Source organism: Larimichthys crocea, chromosome X, assembly GCF_000972845.2.
Source record: "Larimichthys crocea isolate SSNF chromosome X, L_crocea_2.0, whole genome shotgun sequence".
NCBI lineage: Eukaryota > Metazoa > Chordata > Actinopteri > Sciaenidae > Larimichthys > Larimichthys crocea.
In genome coordinates, this window is record NC_040020.1 from 7,487,759 (window position 1) to 7,499,846 (window position 12,088).

Consider the following 12,088-nt stretch of genomic DNA (forward strand, 5'->3'; position numbering starts at 1 on the left):
CCTGGACGTAGTCTCCGTGACGTCCCCACAGACTGTCTAAAACCTGGACGAGTCTCTGTGACGTCCACACAGAATGTCTAAACCTGGACGTATTCTGTGACGTCCCAGCAGACTGTCTAAAACCTGGACGTAGTCTTCGTGACGTCCCCGCAGACTGTCAAAACCTGGACGTAGTCTCTGTGACGTCCCCACAGACTGTCTAAACCTGGACGTAGTCTCGTGACGTCCCGCAGACTGTCCTAAAACCTGGACGTAGTTCTGTGACGTCCAGCAGACTGTCCAAAACCTGGACGTAGTCTCTGTGACGTCCCCGCAGACGGTTAAAACCTGGACGATCTCGTGACGTCCCCGCAGACTGTCTAAAACCTGGACGTACTCTGTGACGTCCCACAGACTGTCTAAAACCTGGACGTATCCTGTGACGTCCCCGCAACTGTCAAAACCTGGACGTAGTCTCGTGACGTCCCGCAGACTGTCAAAACCTGGACGTAGTCTCTGTGACGTCCCCCACAGACTGCTAAACCTGGAGTAGTCTTCGTGACGTCCCCGCAGACTGTCTAAAACCGGGACGTAGTCTCCGTGACGTCCCGCAGACTGTCTAAAACCTGGACGTATCTCTGTGACGTCCCCGCAGACTGTCTAAAACCTGGACGGATCTCGTGACGTCCCCGCAGACTGTCCAAAACCTGGACGTAGTCTCGTGACGTCCCCACAGACTGTCTAAAACCTGGACGTGTCTTCGTGAGTCCCGCAGACTGTCTAAAACCTGGACGTAGTCTCTGTGACGTCCCGCAGACTGTCTAAACCTGGACGAGTCCGTGTGACGTCCCCGCAGACGTCTAAAACCTGGACGTAGCTCCGTGACGTCCCCGCAGACTGTCTAAAACCTGGACGTATCCTGTGACGTCCCCAGACTGTCTAAAACCTGGACGTAGTCTCTGTGACGTCCCCGCACTGTCTAAAACCGGACGTAGTCTTCGTGACGTCCCCGCAGACTGTCCAAAACCTGGACGTAGTCCTCTGTGACGTCCCCACAGACTGTCTAAAACTGGACGTATCTTCGTGACGTCCCCGCAGACTGTCTAAAACCTGGACGTAGTCTCCGTGACGTCCCCCCCCGCAGACTGTCTAAAACCTGGACGTAGTCTCCGTCTGTGACGTCCCGCAGACTGTCTAAAACCTGGACGTAGTCTCCGTGACGTCCCCCGCAGACTGTCTAAAACCTGACTAGTCTCCGTGACGTCCCCGCAGACTGTCTAAAACCCTGGACGTAGTCTCCGTGAGTCCCCACAGACTGTCTAAAACCTGGACCTTGACATGGGACATTTTGACATGGGGGCTTATGGAGACTGAACTGTCCTGAAGTGGACGTTGAAGAACTGCAGTTTTTGGTTCCTCTTATATATTTAATTTATATATATATAAATAATATAATATTTATATATTTAAACTATAGCAGTAAAGTATAAAAGGACTCAGACTGTATTTTATACCTGCTGCTTTTTATTTATAATAATTATTATATTTTGACTCGCCTTGAAGGTCAAAGGTCAGAGCAAAATCTCACGTGACCAGCTATAGGCTCCTACATGGACGCCTGACTGAAAAGTTGTAAAAACCACCGACGCATTTAAAGCTAAAAGTATATTCATGACAAATTCATATATATTGACCCGTATATATATTTAAGTGAGCATGTTTTATATTTTACAGCAACACACTGAGCAGACAGCCGGTTCTACTTTATTTTAACCTCGACGCTGTTTGTAAAATTGATCAGGCAGCCGCTCGGCCGCCCGTGAGGCGAAGCTGCTAATCTGTGAAGGTGAGCGGCTCGGTTCTGTTTGGGTCGGCTCGGTTCTGTTTGGGTCGGCTCGGTTCTGTTTGGGTCGGCTCGGCTCTGTTTGGGTCGGCTCGGCTCTGTTTGGGTCGGTTCTGTCACCACAGGTACGTTTATGACTTCGATGAAGTTTGAGTTCTTCAGCTTTACGAAGCCCGAGCTGGCAGCTAACATGCTAATGCTAACAGTGCTAACATGTATATATGTATGTGTGTATGTATGTATAGATAGATAGATAGATAGATATAGATATATACACGTCTGTTATTCAGACAGACATTAAAGTCTTGGCCTGTCGGTACAGGTACAGGTGCAGGTGCAGGTGCAGGTGCAGGTACAGGTGCAGGTACAGGTACAGGTACAGGTGCAGGTACAGGTACAGGTACAGGTACAGGTGCAGGTACAGGTACGTCACCTCTCTGTGACTCCGTCTCTAAAAAGAAGCTTTGTTAGCACACTCGGCAGCTGGAGCTGTGAGTGTTTGTTTGTCTGTGTGTCTTGTGATGGACTGCCGGTTTGTCCACGGTGTCCCTGCCTCTGTCCCACCATGACTATGATGAGCTTACAGACAAATAATATAATATACGGGGAATTTTACTGTTCATCTTTTTGGCTGTTAAGAAGAGGTGGATCCGAAACTCACAGCTCATAGATCTATAGAAACATCATGAAGCTGTTACAGAGTGTGCCAGCTGAGAGATCCTGTTACAGAGTGTGCCAGCTGAGAGATCCTGTTACAGAGTGTGCCAGCTAATAGATCCTGTTACAGAGTGTGCCAGCTGAGAGATCCTGTTACAGAGTGTGCCAGCTGATAGATCCTGTTACAGAGTGTGCCAGCTGATAGATCCTGTTACAGAGTGTGCCAGCTGATAGATCCTGTTACAGAGTGTGCCAGTTTAGTTACTTTCCATCAGTGAAGTGTGGATGAATCACTTCACAGTGTGTCTGTTAGTTTGGACCTGTGAGCTGACATCCCTCCATGTTCTGTTTCCCAGCCCGGTGCCTGTCCGTCATGGGCCTGCAGGATTTCTGGAAGAGATACAAAGTCCTGATTGTGATGGGCACCAGTCTGGGGCTGATCCACTGGGGCTGGTACAATCTGAAGGGAAACCCGCTGCTGCACAAAGACAAAGAGGAGTACATCCCTGAGCCCGGCATCGTCGCTTACGTATCGCGTCCTCCTCCTGCTGCTGCCAAGAGCAAGTAACCCAGACCGAGGTACGAGGCTCTTTGTCCTGCACTGTCCTCGTGTGTCCACTAGATGCTGCTCTAAGAAAACTCTGTGTCCTGACGAACATCCTGAAAAGTTGTCACTGACTCAAATGTGTCATTTCTCATGAACAGTAAACTCTGTTTGACATAAACATGCCTCATTAATAATATTATTACATGCATGTGACATTATGCTGTCACATGTTGGTAGAGATTTCTAGATTAGATTACATCACGGAGACTACGTCCAGGTTTTAGACAGTCTGCGGGGACGTCACGGAGACTACGTCCAGGTTTTAGACAGTCTGTGGTGTTTAGCTCTGTTGGTAGAGCAGCGGCCGTTCAGAAACTTCTGTGATCATGGAGATGACAAGACTCCATGTTGGGATCCAGCAAACGTTACGTAAATGACTGACGTCATCGTCTTGTAATTTTACTGCTTGTTAATATCTTAATGTCTTCTGCAGTGTCTCTCTCTCTCTCTGTCTCTCTCTCTTTGTCTCTCTGTCTCTCTCTCTCTCTGTCTCTCTCTCTCTTTGTCTCTCTCTCTGTCTCTCTGTCTCTGTCTGTCTCTCTTCTTAATGTCTCCTGCAGCGTCTGTCTCTGTCTCTCTCTCTCTCTGTCTCTGTCTGTCTCTCTCTCTTCTTAATGTCTCCTGCAGTGTCTCTTCTTGCAGGCATTGTGTAAATGAGTTTTTGTGCTTCCTCTGCAGACAGTCGGCATGAAGCCTCAGAGCTGGCTCAGGAGGAAATGGCTGTGGGCGGCCGGCGGCGCGTTCGTCACCATCCACCTGGCCACGTGGCTGATGCAGACGGCCATGAAGAGCGCCGTGCGCTCCGAGTCTGCGCTCAAACAGAAGACGGCAGAGGACAGACTGGACTGAAGTTTATTCACTGATCGCTGAACAGATGGAAACAATGGGATCACATGTTTGAACGTTTAACCCTGATTAAGGTGTGATTGTGTAAATCGATTAGTAAAATATAATAAACAGATGTTGACTGACAGTGCTGTGATTTCTAAAAACAGATTCAGTGATGATCTGAGTCTGAACGTGAATATTAAACATCACTCGAACTTTTTAACATTCAGAGCAAATGAACCTGACGCCTCTCTGTCTGCTCCTATTGGCTGAAACGATGATGATGTAATGATTGTGTGAACACAAAGTGGTTCATTCAAACTGGCTTTAACCTTGTGGAAGGTGCCAACACTCAGCTGAATACTCAGAAATCCTCTCGAGAAATTCGGCATAACTCTGTTTGCTACAGATCGGGTTACAGGGAAGGAGGCCGGCTCTGCTGAAGACCCAGCTCGAGACTGTGGACCAACTTTAAGACAAAACTCGCCCAGTTCAGAGTCCGCATCACATGACGGACCTGAGAGTCAGACAGAACCTCCTCAGACGAGACACGAACATGAACTAATGTGTTCACTCCTTAATTTAAATGTTGTTTTTATGTGTATTTTATTAAAGACAGTTTCCAGATAAATGATTGTCTCCATTGTCAGAGTGTAATCCCACTGTGTAACTATGTCCAGCTGTACTCGAGTATTTACTCTGATTACATTAGACCCAGCAGCTGATATCACTGCCTAGTCCAGCAGCAGTCAGCCCAGCTCGGCGTCTGTCTTTCAGCCTTTTATTTCACCAAGCTCTCACCAACCACTAAAAGTCAGTCCCACATTTACTCTTGTCCGGCGGCTTCTTGCTCGCTCACTCTCTCCTTTTGTCTTCTTAGCTTCCTCCGTCAGCGTCCTCTTCACTCTCTGCTCCTCTGCCATCGTCTTCTTCTTCTTCCCGGTGGTCCGTGACTTTGAACTTGTTGAAACTTTCTTTGTTTTTTCTTCATTTCAAATCGATAGTTTAACAAGGTTCCATGATTACAGTGCAGATTATGTTGTTTTTTTTAATTTTTTTGCTGAGTCAGAAATCAATTTCTCATTATCATCCAGAGAGAAAATTACAGTCATTGATCATCCTCATGTCTGCAGACGTACGCTAACCACCAGCTGAAACTGATCTGCATGTGTAACTCACTGCACCACGTTTAAGTCTGTGAGGCTCATAATGTTCAGACCAAGTGTGTCTGATGATCTACCGTCTGATGACCCACTCTGACCTGTGATCAGCTGAACGGTGTCTCTGTCATTCGTACGTCTGTTCTCACACTATGTAACTTTGGGCTCCGGGTCGGGAGAAGTACGTAACGCTTTACGGCACTAAGTCACACAGCAGCAACTATTTCACTGATTCTGGTGAAACTGGATCATATTTTATGGAGGAAATGTTTTCTGGTTTTCCCTCTGATGTCCTCCGGCTGCTCCGCCTCAACTCTCTGTGATTTACAGAGTTTATGATGGACAGTGAAGTAAACTTCTTCATCTTGTGATACCTTACCTGTCCACCAGGTGTCCTCAGTGAGTCTCAGGCCACAGCTTGTCACATGACATCCTGAGTGACCTCTCACCTGCCTGCACAGCTGCTCCACGTTAGCTCATCAGAGATGTTTCCAGATCTGTGAGTAGATGTGTCCTCTTCTTCATGTCTCAGTGTCTCATTAACATTTCCTGTACCTGCTCGTTTTAAAGCTCAGGTTCAACTTTTTACTGGATTGGGGTGAAAATCCAGTAAATTCTGTGACACTGGTCAAATCATGCTGTGTGGAAAACACTGCAGGAAATCTTCAAACTCAGCTCATCAACTTTAGAGCAGCACAAATCAATATTTTATCCACGTGTGTTATGTGAAAGACTTGTATCAGTATCATATGTATTTGTTGAGATTTAGAGTTGAACCCACTGTGGTAAATTATGTCCAACAATCATCATCAGTGAATCATTTTGAATCTTCATCATTTTTCATTTAAAAATATCAAATATCACCTCGTTCCTGACGTCCCCGCAGACTGTCTAAAACCTGGACGTAGTCTCTGTGACGTCCCCGCAGACTGTCTAAAACATGGACGTGGTCTCCGTGACGTCCCCGCAGACTGTCTAAAACCTGGACGTGGTCTCCGTGACGTTTTTGGCTCTTCCTTTGTTTGCTTCCGTTCACAGATACAGAGTTTGATGCTTGGCGTTTTTCGGACAAAACAAAACATTCAGCGACTTTTCACTGTTTTTTTGTTTTTGGCCAAAATTTGATTGATCAAAAAATAATCAGAAGATTAATCGATAATAAAAATAACAGTCCACTCTGAGTGTGTTCTGTTGAATATGAATATCTTTGTCCACCACTGAAACTAAATGATAAATTATTCAGATTATTTTGAGGCAGACCGATCAATCCCAAACGTTCCTGATCAAATCAGCAGCAGTAATTAGTCCCGGCGCAGCTCGTTTATTTTCTTTAATTTGATATTGATCAGCTGCTCTGGTTTGGTCTCTTAAAGGGGAGGAGGTGCGTTTGTTTTTGTCAGCAGGACACGCAGCTGAATAATGAGCAGTTATTATGGAGTCATATAAGACCAGCTTTAAATCACGTTGGGTCTCTCTGGTTTTCTGATGGAGGGTTTTGTTATTGGTGGAGTAATGCTGCATGTACGTCAAGTTATTAGGTTTACACGCACATTTTAGATTAGTGAGTAATCGAGCTGGATTCACACGACACACAGTTTGATAAAATGTTTCATTAATGTAGAAACACTTCACACATGCTTAGCCTAGCTTAGCACAAAGACTGGAAGCGGGGGGAAACTGTTAGCCTAGCTTCATGAAAATGTTTCCTGTTGTCTGCTGAACAGAAATGTAAAATGTTCATGTCATACGATTCATGCAGCATGGAACTTTTCATTGGAGTGGTGACTTCACTTGCTACTTAATAAGTTATCACACTAGGCTAGCAGTTTCCTCCCACTTCCAGTCTTTGTGCTAAGCTAGGCTAAACATGTCCCGGACCTCGTGCGGAGTTTAAGATCGAGGTGTTCTCGTATCCGACAATCGTCATTTCCAAAATGTTGCTTCAATGTTTTCTGTTAAAGTCGGATGAAAAGTGACTTATGAAAGTTCCATTCTGTAAACAGAGCCCTGTAAAAATGATCTGCTTCAAATATTTGTTTCTGATTTTTCCACAAAAATGTTGAATCAGCTTCTTAAAAAAAGAAACTATGAATATTTAAATATTGTTAATTTCCAAAGAGCCGGACACGAGACGTCTCCAGTCATGTCTTCAGTGTTTGTGTCCTGGAAGCTTCAGTTTTCCAGTTTACTTCCACACTGGGCCCTGATTGGCTCTGGTCTAGTTGTGATGTCATAAATCCTGCAGGTACGTCCAGGTGTTACCATGTGACCTTCTGGTGACAGACTTTAATATGTTGGAAGTTTTGTTGCTGTGTTGACGAGCAGATGATGGACAGGTTTACAGACTGACCCGCTGACTTTCTGGTCTCCATGAAGTCTCTCAAAGTGGCGGACCACCCTGCTGACTGCCCGACCTCGTGTCGAGCTCGTAATGCTAATTTCCATTCTGTGACTTTGATCCTGACTTTTCCGTAACCATTTCACTTCCCTTTCTTAAACCACAACTAATTCATAAAACCTCAGTCCGTTCCGCCAAACGCCGTGAATGCAGTTGTTGTCAAACTCATTTACATTTCTGTTCGGAGATGTCGGTACATCCTGCAGACCACGGCTTGGCGGCCCGCAGTCCACTCCCCCACATGGCTTCCGTCCAGGTCGAGGATCCCTGAGGCTGGTGAGCAGCACCACATGTTTACCCAAAAAGCAGAGCAGAGAAACTGCATCCTAAGCAGTACTTTTCCTGTCAACACTACCTACTGATCCGTTGGGGAACAGTGAACCAGGCTGAACTCTGAGCAGTGGATCTTTGCTAGAAACAACGGACCACCCAAACTGGGCCGAGCCCGTTCAGAGCGAGACCTCGTTGATTTTCAGAAATGCCACCGAATCCACTGAGTCATCTCAGCTGCTGGAGCTTGAATCGTGTTGTTCTTCATCATGAGGCTTTGGAGATGCACAAGCTTCAAAATTCAGCCATTATCTCATGAGTCAGGCTGGAAACAAACACAGCAGCATGTGCTACTCATTACACACAACACACACTCTGGATGGGAATCTATGGTATGTACGACGGCCTCTGCTCTGCTCTGGGTTCAGATTCAGAGTTTGGACGAGATGATCTGGCTTCAGGTCAGTTGGAATGAAACCGTCTGCCTCAACTGACACTTGAGTTTCGATTATTGGGAATTTTAATGATCCTCAAAGGAGAAACTCTTTGTACTGAAGATATGAAGAGAAACCGTGGAATCAGGGCTGGACACTAAAGATTAAAAAGCAAATAAATCCAACAAGACTGAAGCTCCTCTAGTGTCCCCTAGAGGCCACAGCGCTCGTTACAGCCACGATATAAAACAACTGATGATTTAACTCTTCGGGGCGTCTTACCAGAAGTTTTGGACCTGAAAACGATCTACACAAGCCAGAAGAACCAAAGGTCAGAGTCACTCACTGGTCCTGAAAAGACCCAGAGAGAGAGAAAGAACAGCTGGATGAAGCTTCAACAGTTAACAAGAATGTTCTCAAAAACAATCTGCCTCAAAAACACATTTTATAAGTGCCGCCTCCACCCGGGCATCCACCTGCGTTCAGTCATCACTCACGCTCAGAAGCAGCTGAGTGTCAGAAAAATAGTTTTCAAGTGGATCAGAGATTTTTGGGCGAGACACTAAATTTGTTTATTCATGCACAAGTAAATGTTGAGATCTATGCCTCGCGCAGACTGTCTAAAACCTGGACGTAGTCTCTGAGACGTCTCCGCAGACTGTCTAAAACCTGGACGTAGTCTCTGTGACGTCCCCGCAGACTGTCTAAAACCTGGACGTAGTCTCTCCGTAAAGCGTTACGTACTTCTCCCGACCCGGAGCCCAAAGTTACATAGTGTGAGAACAGACGTAGAATGACAGAGACACCGTTCAGCTGATCACAGGTCAGAGTGGATCAACAGGAGGTCACAGACGAAGTTAAAACATGTTTCTTTAATGTTTCTTTAATGTTTCTTTAATGTTGCTTTAATGTTGCTTCTTCACTAAGTACCAAAGAATGGTTGAGGTTCCGTCTCAGTCTGACCAGTTTCTCCACAAGAAGAAACATCAACCAAACCTCTGCATGTCGCAGAATCAGTGTTTAGTTGTGCCGCTGTGGGAGGTTTTTCTCAGAACGAGCTTCTTTGTGCAGACTGTTTTTCTCTGTTTGCAGATTTGATTGTGAGAAATTGAGTCAAGATGTTGGACTTTTTTTTTTTTTTTAGAAAACACAGTGGACAAGAAACCGAGCTGAGAGAACAAGAGCGCGACAATAAAACATGTCAGGAATCATGATGGATCCTGTCGGGATGAATCGCTGCTGTTTCATTTTACTCTGTGCTCAGCCTGAGGGAGCTGACGTCAGTCCCTTTCTCCTCGCTGTCTCCAGACTCCTGCAGTTCCCACCACTGTTCATGCACAGCTGAGTCATACTGCACACACACACACACACACACTTCAACCACACCCCTTACAGAGCAATTTGTGAAAACACTGAGTTCTTAAATTACAAAAGCCATAACAACCAGCCTGCAGTTGAACTTTGGATCGATTCTCTCGGGGCAGAAACCTTACAGCTCCACATCTGTTCACATTATTAGAGTTGGTCACAGTGGGCATTGAACCTCCAACCCCTTTGGCAGTGTTGGTGCCTTGCTCCAAAGTCGCTTGTGGCGTCGACTCAGCTCTCCGTCTGACTTCCAAACTTTAATGCCTCAGTCGAAGTCTGCCAGCTCCTCCTACGTTCGACATAACGGGTCGGGTTTCTCGACATGGATTAGCGGAGCGCTGTGCAGGCGGCCCGGCGTTGGTGATCCTAACGATCACGTTAGCTCTCCTTCACCGCCAGCTTTGAAGCAGTGAGAGAGCAGAGGTTCAGATTTCATGACTTGGACCATTAAAAACAGCAAAAATGAAGCGACACTGGGCTGTTCAGTGACTGTGGAGCTGAACTAATGCACAAGGAGGAGCTGAGTGTTGTGTGTGTGGTAAAGACAGCACAGCTCGGTTTAACCATCATGCTTTCTGAGTGACTGATAGTTGGTGTTTTGTGCCAGGTTCTGTATCAAACTCGTGTTGTTGCAGCTCGTTAACTACAAATGATGTTTTACATGTTAAAGATTTCCAGATGCTCTGCTGTGAGCTCCTCACCTTATCTCTAAGGCTGATGCTGTACCGGGCCACCTCCAACCCGGAGGAACCATTCCACCATTGTCATTTTGGCAGAGGACTCTGGCCTCAGACTCTCATCCCAGCCCAGTGCGTGCTGAAGGTCACCGTCTGATGAAGCCAACAATCACCAATCATGTCATCTGCAAAAAGCCGACACTCTCCTGCACCTTGAGATCCATGAATATGATCCATGAATATCACCCACTGAAAACCACTACTCCTTTGCTCAGGTGGGCATCTGATCTGGATCTTGGCCGACGTTCTTTTGGAAGCAGGTCCAATCCTGGCTGGAGGGAATATTGAGCCTGTCTGGGCTGGGAACGCCTCAGGACGACGACTGGAACGTCCTGCTGAACCTGCCACCATGCAAAATGGTAAAAAGAAGTTAAAAGAAAAGTATTTTCTGTTTAATCAAAGAAACGTAGAAAGAGACAGTGTTAGTCTGACAGTGGAAGTTGTGGTCTGGACCGAGGCGAGACCATAATGGTAGAGTAAGAGGATGAGGATGGTCGTGGGGGGGCTGGCATCTTGTAGTAACTCAGAGCATGAAAACACACAGCGGCCACAAAACCATCCAAATGATCGCCCACATGCTCCAGCCGCTTCTTCCATCGAGCGACTTTCTTCAGCTTATCAGCCTCTGATTTGGATTCCCCTCAGCCTCGGCTGAAAATCACTAAGTTTGCATAACTTGAGAAAAATGCACATAAACACAACGTTTCCCTCTGAATCGACCACACTGGAGCCTGTTTGGAGCAGCAGGGCTGCGGCCGCGCTCTTCTGTTTGTTATGATGAACGTTCGGGTATCGAGGCACATATTCCTGCAGGAAATGCATTTATCCAAAACGTCCCATGTTGTTTATCTGAGGGACGCTCGGTGGAGCTGTGTGCGGGTCCTTTATAAACGCTCTCACATGTCTGCAGAGGACAGCGTGTGATAGAGATGAAGACTGGAGGAAGGCTGGAAAACGGAGACAATGCGACCTCTGTTCGCCGCCGCCGATAGACGGCCTTATTAGGCGAGATGTCTGGGTCAGACGAGCAACAAACCGAAGCATTTGGCCCACATCAACCAAACACATGAATCAAAAGTGGATAAGACTCTTTTCTCTTCAAATGTCTGGAGGGACATGAGTGACTCCTTCACGGAATGAGCTCAGGATTGTCACCAGCTGACACAGTCCAGACATGAGCGTGTATTATTGCAGTACTACACTAAAGTACTGTGTTTTTGTGTATTTGAGTTATAGAAGTGACAGGCCGGAACAGCAGGAGAAAAACAGATTCAAGTTGTGAAATAAAAAGTGAGAAAGTTAGAAAAGTTTTAAATTGATGCTACACTGACCTGTGATCAGCTGAACGGAGTCTCTGTCATTTATACGTCTGCAAGAGGCCGCCGGACAAGAGTAAATGTGGGACTGACTTTTAGTGGTTGGTGAGAGCTTGGTGAAATAAAAGGCTGAAAGACAGACGCCGAGCTGGGCTGACTGCTGCTGGACTAGGCAGTGATATCAGCTGCTGCTGGGGACCTGGATGATGATTGGCTGTTAGCAAAGTTGTTGAATATTGATTGAAACTAACGAGGTTCTGACACCTGAAAATATCTTGTTCCACTACAAAAGCTCAGCGTCTTCCTCTAACAAACAAACTTGAGTACTGACCGCTGCCTGCAGACAGAACATTAACCAAACAACAGACGTCATGTGAGACGACCCCGGCACAAACGAGAAACCTGCAATTTGTTTCTTTTACATTTCTTCTTTGTTGATTTAAAAAAAAAAAAACTGAATCATTAACCTGGAACTGGATCCCAGACAGGCC

The 12,088-nt window shown here is 46.2% G+C and overlaps 1 long non-coding RNA gene across 1 annotated transcript; it reads left to right on the top strand.

Annotated features, from left to right (window-relative positions):
* Nucleotides 1–1,810: 1,810 nt before the first annotated feature.
* LOC113746564 (uncharacterized) lies at nucleotides 1,811–4,545 on the top strand. Its single transcript, XR_003462955.1, has 3 exons — nucleotides 1,811–1,947; nucleotides 2,946–3,058; nucleotides 3,765–4,545. It is a non-coding gene; the product is annotated as an uncharacterized LOC113746564 (long non-coding RNA).
* Nucleotides 4,546–12,088: the final 7,543 nt, after the last annotated feature.